This window comes from Crocodylus siamensis, chromosome 1 (genome assembly GCF_052110815.1).
Source record: "Crocodylus siamensis isolate JL-2025a chromosome 1, ASM5211081v1, whole genome shotgun sequence".
Taxonomy (NCBI): Eukaryota; Metazoa; Chordata; order Crocodylia; family Crocodylidae; genus Crocodylus; species Crocodylus siamensis.
The window spans coordinates 227,027,221-227,042,885 of NC_143395.1; the positions used below are offsets into that span (position 1 = coordinate 227,027,221).

At 41.8% G+C, this 15,665-nt stretch overlaps 1 long non-coding RNA gene across 1 annotated transcript in view; it reads right to left on the reverse strand.

Moving 5' to 3' along the window:
• Window positions 1-249: 249 nt before the first annotated feature.
• Window positions 250-15,665, reverse strand: part of LOC149874227 (uncharacterized) — a 78,204-nt gene continuing 62,788 nt past the window's right edge. The window contains exon 3 of the long non-coding RNA XR_016439908.1: window positions 250-665. This is a non-coding gene — a long non-coding RNA (uncharacterized LOC149874227). The remainder of the gene's footprint in view (window positions 666-15,665) is intronic.

The window sequence follows — 15,665 nt, forward strand, 5'->3', positions numbered from 1 at the left end:
TGAAAGACAGGCATGCCCATCAGCAACTCAGACCCTCACCCTACAAGCCAGCAAACCCCCTCTCCCCACCTTTCTACACATCCTCTTCCATACAGAGAACATGAAGTGAAGAACTGAACAAAGCAAATAGAAAACTTTATTTACAAATATTAACCATAATTAAACAAACCACAGAACAGCTTTTATAAGATAACAACATATAATTACTACAACAAAGGAATTTCTTTTTACTTCCTTAACAATGCATAATTTGTGGAAAAAAAATCAATTTAAGCAATATCCATTTCTAACTAAAAGACCTTGACTCTAAGGTCGACTTTCCAAACTTTACTTCAAACTGGTGGATGGCAGAGCACATATCTGTACTGGCCTGTCCCGCTCTTGGGCAGGAGCAGGGCCCATGACTAGCAGGCATAGAATCATTGCAAGGAGCTTAGCCATTATTTGCTGGTCTTCCTGGGTGTGGGGATGCCTCCTGGACTTGGAGCGATTCCTGTCACACTGGATGGCCATGAATCTGTCCATAGCCAGATGGATCAGTCTCACCTTATTGCACAGCCAATGCTCACAGTCCCTTAGGGCATTCACAATCCTGCCCGTGTGTGTATTGGCAACATCCTTCCTCGGTAGCCTGCATGTCCTCAGTGGCAGCATTGCAAGCGGAGCTGGAAATTAAGAAACATGTGAAATAGAGTGAATTAAGGATACTTAGTGCTCTAAAAAGATGCATTCAGCAAATCTTGTGAGTGGATAAGAAGCAGTTGGCCCTAAATGACTGAGAAGGGTACCTGGAGTGAGTGGTACCAGGTCCTGAGTGGCTCAAGCAAGTGGCCACTCACTTTGGGCACTGATGCACCTCCCTGCTGTGTATTGCCTTGTACCTCCCTTCACTGCCCACTAACTGCCAGGGTCTTTAAAGCACTGTTCTACATCATCCCCTACCCTGCCCTCACCTCAGCAGCCCAGCCTAATCACAGCTGCCAGTTCAGATGACAGATAACTTAAATGGTCCCCAGGGCTTCACATAATGGGTGTTGAGGTTGAGCTCTGCAGTCTATCCTCCTTGGAGGAAGCAGAAAGTGACATGACCAAGACCCTGCCACTATCTTCTCCACTGGAGCCTCCGTGAGTCACAGTGCAATGTCTCAGCGGGTAAGTATGCTTTGGAGGCCTCTGTCCCTGTGCCTTCATGGTGATCCAGTTCCTCCATTAGAGGCTGTAGGTATCTGTAATGGGCTACATCACGTAGTGGGGTGCTCAGCTGCTGTGTTCTAGTGATATCTCTGCAGAAAGCAGTCTGCGGCATCTTTGTCTTGACATGGCACTGGAATGCTGTCTTGTTGTACCCCCACTCACCCATTCTCCTGACAACATCAAGGTAGATGTGCCAGTTGGCTCATGGGCTGCAGAAGAACTTGTACATGATGCAGGGTACGGCACCAACCACACCAGACTCTTTGTTTCAGCGAAGGTCCCATTAGACTGAGAACTCTGTTCTCCCGCAAATGTCAGACATCTCTGATCAAAAAGGGGTACCCCAGGAATCTGTGCACTCAGTGTATAAGTCTTGAGGTTACAGGGACAAGGGAATCATCCCTCTTTCTCTATGTTATTGCTGGGAAAAATTTGGACATGAGACATGCTGGCACCAGGCAGGGTCAAGGCAGGGAGGGTGGCTCTGCACCAGTGACAACTTTGTATGGTGTGGTGGCAAGAAGCCCCCACAGGCATTAGAGAAGACATGAGCTGCATGCTGACAAAACAAACCCCTCCCCCACCCGGGGAAACTTACCTCCTGCCACACAACTGGAGCAGGAGCGGCTCTTCAATCAGCTGTTTCCAGGACAGGGAAACCCTGAGCCAATTATGGCACCCAGAGATGCCACTGCGGGAAGATTGAAATGCCCCGCCAGAACCCAGCAGCAGGGAGGAGGAGGAGCATGCTGGTGAGGAGCATGCCTGGCGTGGTGAGGTTCCAGTGGCTGACAGGAGCCTTGCAGCCAGCTCAGGGCTGGCATCCAGAGCAGGGGAAGCTGTGCCCCTGCATTAGACTGGGAGGGAGGAGCCAGTTCCATCTCCTGCCCCCGCAACATCTGATTTCTAAGCAAATTCATAGAGGCGTTCCTCCCAGAGGTGAGGAGGAGGACACCAGAGAGAGAGAGAAAAAAAAGAGAAGACAGAAGCCTAACCCGACCGCAATTGAGGCTGGGATTCCAGCAGCCATAACAGCTGGGCTAGCCCATAGGAATTTATGCTGACGCCAGTCCCCCAGGACATCAGGGTCTACCAGGCATGGCTGGACAACACGGGCTCCAATCGATTGGTGAGTGGAGGGGGTGTAGGGGAGGCGGAGCCTTGTGGAACATCATGTCAAGACCATGAGTACCTCCATCACTGGGGTCCCTAAGAAGAGGATCACCACTGAACCCCTCCTTTTTCATGTAGTAACACCAAGTCGTGGCAGAAGAGTTGAGGGAAGGGGGGGGTCCCAATCGAGACGGACAGTACAGCACTCATCACGTCACACCTAGGTGCCTCCACATATAGGCATACTGGTTCTAGAAGTCTTTTAGCCCTGATAGGTCTTTTAGCCCTGTGTATGCCATGGCACAGTAGCAGGCTACCCAATGAGCCATGTACTGAGAGTTAGGCCCTCATTGATTGCCCTCAGGCTCCCTATAGGGGCATGGCACACAGTAGGCTACCCAGTGACCCATGTTTCCAGGCACCACTCCCAGCAGGACATGGTCTGAACTACTGAGCAGAACTCATCTTCTATTTATAAAGCAGGCGTGCTTAATACTCATGCAGGAATGCAGAACTCTTTGCTGGGTTTACATAAAACTGGCGAGTGAATTAATGGCGTTAGGGGGACAATTACATTGCAGCCAGCTGAAAAGGGATGTTTTAGAGGTGCAGGGTAGAGAGGAGCAGGGGTTCCTCATGGCTTTTGCCAGGCAAAATCTGGGGATTTGTGCTGGGCATGCATAAGCTATGCTCTGTGACTGTTGCAAGTTTTAGTGTCAGTCAGCAGTGTTCAGCAGGGCTCCCACCGGTGTCTGAAAACATTCATTACACACAAATACCTGCAAATTGTAGCGATGTTTGGTGGGCAAGGGGACTCACTACACAAGAATTGTAGTGACACCCCATGAACAAGGGACTCACCAAACATCATTCAGTGAATTACCATGTACATGTGACAGATCAATGGCTGCAGTGCTCCAAGTTGCATCATCACAAACTAAAGTACATTGGGATGGAGATGACTTTATGTCAATGCACACTCATTTAAATCACCCAAAACTCACATACATATAAAGTGTGACACCTTTAAGCCACACAAAAAGGTACTTCTGGTCACATGTACAAGCACCCATCATCACTTGTACAAGCCCCATTGTTCTGTGAATGACAATTAAAACTACTACTGGAAATTTCTCCTTTCCTGATCTACATTTTTTCTCTTGATCTTCCTCCTTGTCTTGAGAAGTTGCTGAAGGATAACAGAAGACACCCCTTCTCTTGAGTTACATGGTATTTGGCATTTGGGAGCCTGTTGTATAGATGCTTTATAGCACTGCTCTTCTGTGGATGTCCAGAATACTCAGGCTTCCCCCTCCCCCTATCCCCAGACTCCCTAATCACTCCCCAGTTCATATATTGTGCTTGAGGAAAATTAGGGACAGTAGTCTAGTGAGTGCTAACAGAGGGAGAGAAGCTGGGGAAGGAAGAACATTATTACATAATCCTTCCTTGCTCTGTTTCTCAAGGGTTTCTGTGGATTGAGTTCCTGATGTACAGTGGAAGGGAAAATTTGGGCTAAGGTATGTAAATGTTCTCTAGAGGGATCCTAGTAGTTCTCTCCATGAAACCTCATTCCTTGAGCTATCACACTATGTCTCTGTCATTAAGTTAATATCTGACTCCTGATATCTCCCTGCAGTTCTGTTAACCAAAGTCTCCTTCACTTTCTCAGATAGCAGACTACTATAGAAATGAGGAACCAAATTTTCACTCCAGAAGTTCCAAGCCATTAGACTTTCCACATTATTTAACTGTCTAATCATCCAACCCTTCATCTCTGGGGAATTTAAAATAATGCCAAAGTCACAAGTAATGAAAATGAGTTTCCTTCCTAACTTCTCACCTAACTTGCAATCCTTCATGCCAGCAGATGTTGCCCTTCACAGACTGTTGGGAATTAAAAGCAAATCCTCCCCTCCATCTCTTCCCACTATCAGTAGTCTCCACCCTGGACTGAAAAAGGATAAATGAAGGATTATAGACTAGCAGGGTTAATGGGGATAAAGCATCACCCAAGGAACCTATGACTTTTGTAATCATTCTCTACACCTTCAAAATACAGGGTATCATGTAATGTAGGAGTAAATACATAAATTTAGCTGTATTGACTTTATTCCTAAAGAATTTACTCCTAAGGGCATTTATAAAACAGCGACATGGAAACAGAATATAACTTCCACATAAATGATGCAATAAAAAAAACCTAATGTCTTAAAATAATCTAAATAGGATTAAACAAGGATAGTAAAGAGGAAATGCTTCTGGACTATAAATTCAGAGGACCTTAATGTCATTATTATCCATTTGGTCAAAAGAATTACACTGTCCCTTGGTGCTCTCAAAGTAATAGTGTGATCCATAATAACCCTATGATAGTTGGAAAGGTGCCGGGCTCTGGTGGCAGAGCTATTACACCATCTTGTAAGGGTTGCAGTGGCATGAGTTTCAGATATTCTCTGGACTGATGTTGAAGGCTGCTTTGCTCTCAAGTCAAACTAACTATATATATGTACCTAGTAATTCAAACTGGGGAGTCAAAGAAAGATGTGCAGCTACTGCATCACCAACCCTTACCTGTTTGTGTGCGTTTGGCTACAGAAACTCAGTAATGTAATGCTACTGAAGGGAGGGGCTCCAGAAGGATGAAGTGGGGAACCTCATGTCAAGACTTCACTGCTTGGCCCCACTGGTTCTACGACACACTTTGCTGATACAGACAAGGTGTTCTGGGAATCAGCAGTAGTGGAGTTTGCTGCTGCTGGGTAAAAACTGAACCCCATTTTTTGCTCACTGGACATGGATTTTGATGGCAAAAAAGTAGGGTAAAAGTTTCCCCCTGGCAGAAGTGAGTTCCACTGGCACTCTAGGGAACTAGGATTCCCAGAAAGCCTTGCACTCCATGATACTGCCTGGTTCTCTGCTGTCTTTCTGAGCTTGCAATTGAGAAGGTAAGAGGAAAGGATCAAGAGAAGGATGCAACATGACTGCCCAGAGCACATGTTTTCTATGCTATGACTGCAGTGTGACCTAACTATCTGAGCCTGATAGGTTACTAAGCTCAAATGACCCTAAAGTCTGCTTTGAGGCAGTAAATAATAGAAGAGACAAGAGCCTTATTCAATCCAGCTGACTTTCTCGTCTCTCTGTTATTTATGAAAGACTTAGGATCTAGGCCTTCAACTAAGCAAATAAGGAGGTACTTCAGACCTTGCTCCAGATCGCATTTGAAACAGGGCTTGTACATAAGGTTAAATTGTTGCTGAGATTTTGATTCTGATTTAGATTTCAGTAATGTTGTTATGATGATACTTTGATGTTCATGTAATCTATCCTTGCAAAACACCTGTCATTGTTAGGCTGATATTTAATAAAAACTGTTGATTGCATGACATTTTGGCCACTTCCCTGGTGGAAACATAAAACTAAACTCATCCAGTATTAAATCTAACACAAACTCAAGAGTAGATTTCAATTAAAACCCACTTCCCTTCATACACATCACATATAAAATGGCAACCTCATTTATAGAAAGGAAAGCAATGGAACCAGCCCACTCATGCCATTGTTGCTATATCCCCAGCAAAATAAACGTTTTATGTCTGCAAAACCTGGCTGGCATTTTCAAAATTCAATACTAAAAAGAAAAATGGGGAAGAGATTGGCTTGGTATGAAACTGGCAGAAAATATGCAATTATCATATTTTTTCATATAAAACATGCACCTTTTCCCCAAAAGACAAATGCTGGAAAATGGGGTGTGCATTATATGTGCAAGAAAAACAGTGAGAGCAGGTGCTGCCAATTATTGAGGAACCCAAAAGTAGAATCTGCAGTGATCAACAGGGACCAGAATCATGAGCAGCACCTGCTGCTACTCAGTGGGTATGTCTACATGAGACATGAACTGTACAGTAGCCTAATAACCCATGCTAATACACTACTGCATGGTAATATTGGGCGACTGCGTAGTTAGTGTTCGTAAAAACCCATGCACCGGTGTTACTGTGTAGTAGCACCAGTTACTGCTTACTGATTTACTACTTGGTTATGCAAGTACTAAACAATGCACAGTAACTACAGTGCATTTAAGAATTTGTAGATGCACCCAGTGCTTACTACAAGGAAAGATCTTCATCCTACTTTTCAAAAACAAGGAGAGTCTTATGTTGTATGTGAAAGAATATGTTCGTTCGTATTTGCTTTGATATTGACTTCCATCTCAAATAGCTGTAATTTCTACTAACTAACCAGGGCTTCATAGCTTCTCCTTTTCAATACATTTGCCAGATGATGGACATTGTTTGTTGAGTGAAAGAATATGATGCACAGATTCTTTTTTATTGCTTTAATGCAGAGAAGATTGTGGAGCTTTGGGAATTCAGCCTCCTCATTTACTGTGCTAAATATGACAGGGACACTTGCTTTGAAACCTTTGTTAGAACTTGTATTCTTGGGAACTTAAACTACTGCAGAGGACCTATCTGAAACAGATTCTTCTGTGTTCATTTCAGAACTGTTCACTCCTGGCATACACTTGGTGTCTCACTCTCACTCTCTCTTGTTTTTTTTATCATGCAAAACTTTATACGTAAAAGGAAGGGAGGAATCAAGATAAGGGAAAATATGAGCAGAATAAGCAGAGTATTGTTTTTTTCTACTTATACTTTCTGACTGCCAATATGAATCCTTATTATGCCTTACTTTTGTCCACCTGTTACACTGAACATTCCAGTGCAATAAAACTGGGAATGAAGGATAGCCTTGCTTGTTGTCTTTTCAAATGTAAAAAAATCTTTAAAGTCAATCAATTCAGACAGATTTAGGTAGACAATACTGAGCCTTCAGTGAGACTTATGAACACGATGCTAAATGCATAAATGTATGCAGGGATAAAAACAAATATGCAGTGCTTCATGCTGGAGCCCTTCACATGGCTTCAGTTGTTTGTGTGACATTCTGTGCTGAACACACATATGGACTTTAAAACAGAAAGAGCTGCCAAAAAGGTAAATTCACACGTTTATGAAAATGGAGAAACAAAGCATTTAATTACAGTTGTTTCCCCCTCACCACTACCAAATTTAGAAGTCTTTTTCTGTTAAAACATATGATTTTGGAAGCTGTGTGTTTTAACTGGAAATGACAAATGTTGCTTGCTTAATGTCAGAATTGATTGTTGGGTTGTTCGCCACAGAGAAACAGAAAGAAAGAAACATATAGGGCCAGGTCCTCAGCTAGTGTAAACTGGCCTGACTCCATTGACTTGAGTGGAACTAGGCCAATTTACAACTGCTGAGGATCTGGCCCATTGAATTTTACAGGGAAGCTGTCCTTAGTTTTGTTTTTTTTTTAAGTTCAGGCCCAGAGTTTTAATTGCATCCATAATTTCTCTTATCAACCGATCTAAATCCAATTGTGCTAACATTTTGCTCACCTTCAACTTTTTTCTTTTAACATTTCTCCCTGGTTCTAAACAACATAAATTTGGTTTCCTCATCAAGAAGCTCATTTAGCTGCAGCTTGATTGCAAGTAATTTGCCCTAACTGTCTCTGTCTTTTAATTGTTTGTGCCTTTTTCTAATCTATAAACTGTAACTTCAGGCAGGCCATTTTTGTCTTACCATTTCCTCTTTGGAAAGGCATATCTAATAACCCACCTCATATCCTGTGGCTTTAGGCAGCTAAAATCATATGAACAGAAGGAATAGACCATCCATTCAACTCCAAGTTTATTGTAAAAAAATCCACCATAAAAATCTCTGTATTTTGCAAAAGGAAAATTAAAACATCACCCAAGAAATTTACTTTCATGTTTGTTGGGAAATAAATATGCACTGCCATGGTGCAGAAGAGACTCCCTACTCAGTCTCCACAATGTTTCTTTGTGACTTCTGAGACACATGAAATTCTAAGTACCAATTTGGGTACTGCTAAAGTCCTTGAGTTAATCAGAGTCCAATGAATGTTATTCCCACAGTCCTGAACTGGCACACTTTACCCTACTGGAGAGAGAATACATGATTTCATTAGAGTCTCTGGATTTGCTCAAATCTATGCATAAGACAGCCTTTTTAAAGTAATCTCATTACAAGTTCTACCAAATATGGTATCCATATCAAATCTCTTTAGTTCTTCTCACCTAATCCCTTTTACCCCCCAAAAAGTACCATAAATGTATTAACCTGATTAGCAGTACTCTTAGAAGTAATCCTTCCCCAAACAAGAGAACGATATTTTTCCTGATCCCCAAACTTTTGTTTGTGTTAATTATTCTAAACCTAGCTGACAGAGTGAATAATACTCTTTCCCCCTCCAGTCTGAATAGCAATTAAGGCATTTGCATATCCTTATCTTTTTGTTACAAAAATAAGGTGTTTTCTTTGCATTTTTCTGATCAAGCCACTGATCTGGTCCCTATTGAAGTCAACAGAAAAACTCACAAACAAAATGCTCTGCTGTGTCTTCTTTTACAGCATATATAGAGAAAACACAATGCACAAAAGGATTAGAAGCCTTGGGATAGTGAAAGAAGACCAAGAATAATAATATTTCTAACTCTTGAAAGATGTAGTTTCTAGGTTAGGCATTTTATCATGTGATCTGAAGTCCAAGGGTAGGTATTGTACTTTGTCTGATGATGATGTCCAAAGCATCTACCCAGGAGATCGCTTTTAGTAGAAGGAATGATAATCATATTGTGATTGCGATAATAACAATTCGGAAAGCTTTGTCACTGCCTTGAGATATTTTTTTCTGTCTAGTGTTTAAAATATGAAGAATAAATAAAGGCAGCATAGTGTACAGAAGCTTCAGAAGGACACCTGTATAGTGTTTGAACAATGAATCTTTACATAAAATTTCTGTGAAAGAACCAAGTGGAGATAAATATAGGTAAATGCATGCAAACAGGTATATATGTATTACATAAGCTTATGTCTCTTCTCAATCTAGTCTACCTGGTTGTGTTTTTCTTTTAATGTATAACTAAGTCAACAATGCCTAAATTACATGATCAAAAATTCTAGCTGGGTGTATCTACATAAAATGCTTCACCATCTACACATGCTCATATTTATTGCACAGTAGATTAGTCTACTGTGCAGTTAGCTACTACCTATTAATACAGGTAGCAATCTAACTGCACAGTATCTACTGTACACATACGCTGACTGCTCCAGGGAGAGCTGGATTCCCAGTCCCTGGTTGTTCCCCAAAGCAGGCAGCGCTGCACAGAGCTGGCTGCTCCAAGGGACAGGTGGGGGCTGGATTCCCAGCCTCTGCTCCTGCCATCCTCAGAGAAGCTGTCTCCATGCTGAGCAGGGAAGCTACTGGTGAGCCCCATCCCCCCTGCTCAGCAGGATACTCACCCATAGATGCCCCCCACCCCAGACAGCTCCCAGCAACCTGCTGCTGGGCAGGGAAACCCTGCTCAACAGGAGGCTTGCTGGCAGCTGTGTGTCTGTATGAGCATGGGGCCAGGAAGCTCTGCCCACTGCAGGGGCATCTCTTTCTTGGCCCCTTGCACAGCAGGTTGCCTCCTAATATGCATGGGGTCTGAAGACAGTTGCTGCTGCAGTCAGCAGAGCTCTCATGGTTTCATACCCACCCCATTCCCCTTGTCATCTCCCAGGTTAACACTGGAGGGGGTTGGGGGTGGGAAGCAGGATGGAACTCACCCTAGCTGCTTCAGGACAGTAACAAATGTGCATCCAAGAGGGAGGACATGTAGATGTGTTCCCAAATAGACTCACTGCACAGTATTGCAATAAGCCTACTTTGAATTCATAGCACATGTAGACATGCCTGCTGTTTTACAAAGAAAGTCTAAGAAGTTTCTGTGTAACTTAGTCTGATTATCAAAAATAAACTGGGGAAACTAAGTCATATGGAAGACAACAGGGCTTGCGCCCCTCATTTACTTTTTAACCTAGAGATTTAAATCACTTGGGCACTTTTGAAAAAGTTGCCTTAACAATTTCAGTCGTATTGAAATCAACGTAGTTTATACTCCTCAATGACTCAAATCTCTTTAGAAAATGGGACTTAGGCACTTTTGAAAATCTTACGCTTGTGCTCCTAAGCAACACAGATGCTTTCAAAAATGTTATTCCATATTTTTATGGAAGATTTGTTTGTGTGGGAGACATAATCAGAAACTTGGTATATCATGAAATGTGCTAATCTTAAAAAGTGCTAAGCCTCTGGACTTAAAAAGAGATATAACAAATATGAGAGTGGGCATGTCAATATGTGATACTAAATGCACAGTAGACTAATTCTACTGTGCATTAACATGTCATAGCAAAAGCCATGGTAATCTGCAGTAGAATAAGTACTGAGCATAAGTATCACAAAAAAACTATGTTATTATAGGTGCTAAACTTAAGTTGCAGTAACCACAGCTCATTAATGAATGTGTAGATGCACCCAGTAAAAGGCCTACAGAAAATGCCACTATAATGCTTAGTAGGAGTATGTACTCTGCTCTCATCATATGCATATAAGAAAATCATTACCTATTGTTACCTATGGCTAACCTGCCTGATTTTCAGTATCTCCAAGTTTTTATTTTAGGGTCTTGATATGCTGAAAGGTGCACAGTGTTAATTAACTTAGTGTTGTTCAGCTTAGTGGGGTAGTTGTACCTTAAAGCAAACATCCTTCTTTGGCTGTCCTTCACCTACAGAGATGTGACTTGCCACCAGAGGCTTGGTGAGCAGGGTCAGGACTAGGAGGTAAGGGCAGAAGCGGCTTGCTGATCCTGCCAAGCAGAAAGCAGGTCCACTACTGTGTCAATTGTAGTGAGACTATAAACCCAGGGAATCAGTTTTCCTTCATGTTCTCTGGTCTCACTGAAACTTAAACTTAAGCTTTGGCCTCAGCACAGACCTACCGCAGCTCTACAAAGCCAAGCCAGGACTCTCTGCCAGGGCTTAAGCCTCACACCTCTGCTCTCAGTATGGACCCACTATATCAGTTTCAGTGAGACAAGCGAGCCCCAGGGAAGCTGCAGCCTTGGAATTTGCTTACTCGGTTGAGAAAGCTCTGTCTCTGGTGGCTGCATTGCTTCCTACCACTGCCTGGCCTGGCTTGCCATGTGAGCTCGGAGAGGCCCAATCCTTTTTTCCTCCAGAGCTTGCCCCTTCTTCCCCCATGCCACATCTGGTGGGAGCAATGAGCCAGTCCGGGTGGGTGTGGATTCCAGGTAGTCTGGGGCTGCAACCCTCGCTCTGCCTGATGTCTGGGGGTGCAAGGTGCTGTGTCTGACCCTGATGTACCCGGGCATCCCTGCTCACCCTGATTCAGGATGGGCCGCTGCATTCTGGGATGCTGGAAGACTTCAACTTGGGTGGAACAGCTGTCTGAAGTGGCCACACCTTAACTGAACAGGAGCAAAATTAGGTGGATTAGAGATAATCCTGCCCTGGAGTGGCAAAACTTAAAGCCAAATAAGAAGTGCTTTGCCAATCCAGGGGTTCAGAGCTCCAGAAGCCACCTAAAATTGCCATGTAACAAGGCCTTCAGTTAGCTAATATGTTTTTCTTTCCTGTTACTAGTCTTCTGTTCTAATAAATGAATTGGACACCCTCCCTTTTGATCATATCTATTATATCCAAGTCATCACTATACATGGATACACACAAGAGTGAATTTCTCATAGTAAATACAAGCTAAGAAGCAAAACTCCCTTTTTGCTTTGTCAGAACAAGCTTTATTAGGCTCATTTGGTGTTACTGCAGGTTATTCAAGCTTATTTGCCTAGTTCTACCTGACAGTCCCACATGCCTTAACATTATTCACTTAGAGCTGAGAGGTACTGGGGGGGAGGCACACGCAAATGATTTTTCTCCTCCTTACTCCAAAGAGAAAATTTTCTGAAGCAAAAATCACTTCCAGACTGATCCTTCCCTCCAAAAGCCCCCATTGAGCTGTATAAGCAAAAGAGAAACACATCACCTGAGTAATCACTACCTTGGGTGCTCAGAAAGGTGCGAATTTCTTTCCTCTCTTTGGAACATTCAACAAAACCAAAAAAAATCATATTCAAGCTAGGCTGTAACTCTGGTCAATAAGGAGATCCCACACTTGGAGAGCGAGCAGAATATCAGTTGAGCTCATACTGCAGATCTGAGGAGAGAATTTTGGATTTTGTTTCCCTATTGGAAAGGATTTAGGCCCACCCCTTGCCACCCTGAGAAAATGTCACAATAAGTGACCCCGGGCTTGCAAATACTGTCTATTTCACAAGTTTCACTGTTTGTGTTGTTTTGGCAGACTGAATCAAGGGGTGGGAGGATGCAATAGTTGTGATTTTGATCCCAAGCTGATGCCAAGCATGAAGAATGCTACCAAGGTCAATAGCGTTACACTGTTATAAATATCAGGGCAATTTTAGGAGCATGACTCAACAATCATCATCATTATGTGTTTTTTAACACCCAAAAGAACTAATCGGGATAAGGGCTCTGTGTTTGAACCACTTGAAATATAAACTCCCATTGGTCCAAAGCATTCATTATCCAAGGTTCTGATGGCAAAACTGGGCCAATTTTTTATCAGATATAATAAATAGTTCTATCAGACATAGTAAATAATAAAAAGGGATATGTCTTTTCACCAACTACTGATGAAAAGTGTAATAGCTCATGGGAATGTCAGTTCCTTAACTAGCCATTTATGACCTGGCTAGTCCTTGTTAGCTCCAAAGGTTTAACAGAATTTGCTGTGTCATTCCAGGATGGAAATTTTACTGTTCTGTTTTATGTCTGACTCTTTGGATTTTTTTTCTGTATCTACATGAAGTGATCATTTGGGTGCAACAGATCTGATCAAAAGAATAATCCCCTAAAATCTTTATTAAGGAGTTCCAGCTAAGGAGAGAGACCTAGATATCGCTGAGATGATCCTCCTTGTGGTGCTTAGGGAAGGGCATTTACTTATAGAGTCAAAACAAATAAGGCTCTATTTTTAGCTTAAAGCTACAAAGCTAGCTTAAAGCTACCTATGAATTTGTATGAGGTGAAAGTTGGCCATAACTTTTTGTGGGGTAGGGGGAGCAAGGAGTTGACCAACTCTTAAATCTAACTGCGCTTTTCTTGTAAATTCTTCTCCCCCACCTTTACCTGATAAAATTTTCTTTCCCATATTTATATTCCCCCCAAAACTGTGACCGCTTTTCCAATAGGAAGATTTTTTTTTTCTGAGGTACCTGATTAGAAGAATTCTTGGTACCAAATTAATTTCTCAATTACTGATGTAAATCCACAATAACCCTATTCAAATCCATGTATCTGCTCTGGATTTACACTGGATTATATAGGGACAGAGAATAGCCCCTAAAGGTCTGTACTTGATGATTAGTCTCATTTACCCTGTGCAGCAGCAAGACTCCTGTTTTCTTGGAAATATTTGAGACAGTCTCGTGGTGAGCTATAAAGTTATTAATGTTGCTTGATATTTGCTTTGACAGCTGCTCTGTACTCTCTTTAATCATCTTCATCATGGTTCGCAGCTCTTTTTTTCCCTTCATTTCATTTTTGCCTATGCTTCTTCGGGAGAATGATGCAACACACAAGCTGATAAATCTTCCAACCCTTCACATATTTTCCCTTCACTCTTCACTTCTGAAGTCTTCCTATTTGGCATTTTCCTACTGTTTAATAAGAGAACTGAGAAATCTTCTGAACTCAGGTACCTTCGGAGGACTGTGGTTTTAAAAGACTCTGCTGCTCTTGAGAGAAAATGAATTTGCAGCCCAGATCTAGTCAACAGCTAATTTGGTTATGCTTTAAAAGGACTTCATCGATACTTAAGAAAACCATTTTTAAAAAAAAAATCATATTATGAACATTAGCTTCATGCCTTTATCGTATTTGTGTCTGCATTTCCTTCCTAGTTTATTGATAATATTTGGAACAGCAATCTCAGCTAAAAAGTACTCTCCTTTACAAGCCAGTTTTCTGGATGATGTCATACTTTGTAACTTCGATTTCATTTGCTCAGAGAAATTTCTCTACATTAACATGAAATTATTATCTTGTTTATACATTGTCAGTAAAGCTTCCATTTGGATCTGACAGTAAAAATAATATAAATACAGTATAAACTCTATTAACTGTGCTACAGTGGTAGAAATCTCCATTAGCAGGGTCATACTCCCTCAAGTATTAAAAAAATATGAAGACTGGATGCCATGCTTAAGTAACTGCCATATATTTAACAGTGTCTGTTGTCCCACAAGGGTCTTTTTCTAATTAGTACTGTTTCATTTTAATAATATCAGCTAGCAAAGCCTCACATTAGCTTTGTATGGTCACTTTAATCAGTCCTATTATGTCCTATATGGTCTTATATGATTATTGGTGAAGAAATAATATGCAAAAGGGCCAAGTACTAGCCTCACTGTCAACCAATTCAGTTTTGCAGATGTAAGAAGTCTGTATAGTTTTGCTTTCACTCAATTTGTAGATGCTCAACTAGACCCAGGAATAAAAAAAAAAAGCCTCTGAACTATTCATCAGCCTCACGCATGAAAATATTGCTGTACAAGTAATTCTAACAAACAGGATTCCTAACCTGGCCTTCTCAGGATCACCTTCTGCTCTCAGTCACCCACCAGCATTTTTTGATATCATTGGGTTTATGCGCATGAGACAGAGAGAGACCCCTAGTTCTCAGGACCTCATTTAAAGTCAGTTGCTCATGGGAAAAGTTAAATATCTTAAAAAAAAAGTAATTTAGAATTATGACATGGGATATTGTTTAATCCAATTCATATAATTTAATGTGTCTGGTTAGCATTTATTTGGGAACTGCTACTGAAATAGCAAATTCCTTTATACCTGATGACATGAACTAATTTTTCTTACAGACATTTTTATGCATATCTGAAGGGTGATTATAAAGAGGATGGAGATAACTTTTTCTCTGTGGCTGCAGGGCACAGGGCAAGGAATAATGGCCTCTAACGACAGCAGAGGAAATTTAGGTTGGAGATGAGAAAGAACTTTCTTACTGTGAGGATGGTCAGCCATTGGAACAGGCTACCCAGAAATGCTGTGGACTTTCCACTTGACTGGGAAGGTTTAGCCAGGGATGATCCTGCCTGGGTAGAACTAGATGACCCCATGAGGCTCCTTCAAGCCCTACTTTCCTACAATTATTTGGCTATATCTGTGTGCATGTGTGTTTATATTTCTTTGGATTACGGTACTACTAAGTGGACCTGAAATCCTGGTCCAAGGCCCAACTACATTAGGTTATGCACAAATATTGACTTTGCTTTGCAGCTTACTGAAAGGGAACATATAATGAGAGGCAGAGCAGCGGGCAGAAGAGCTTCCTTAAGCAGATTCTAT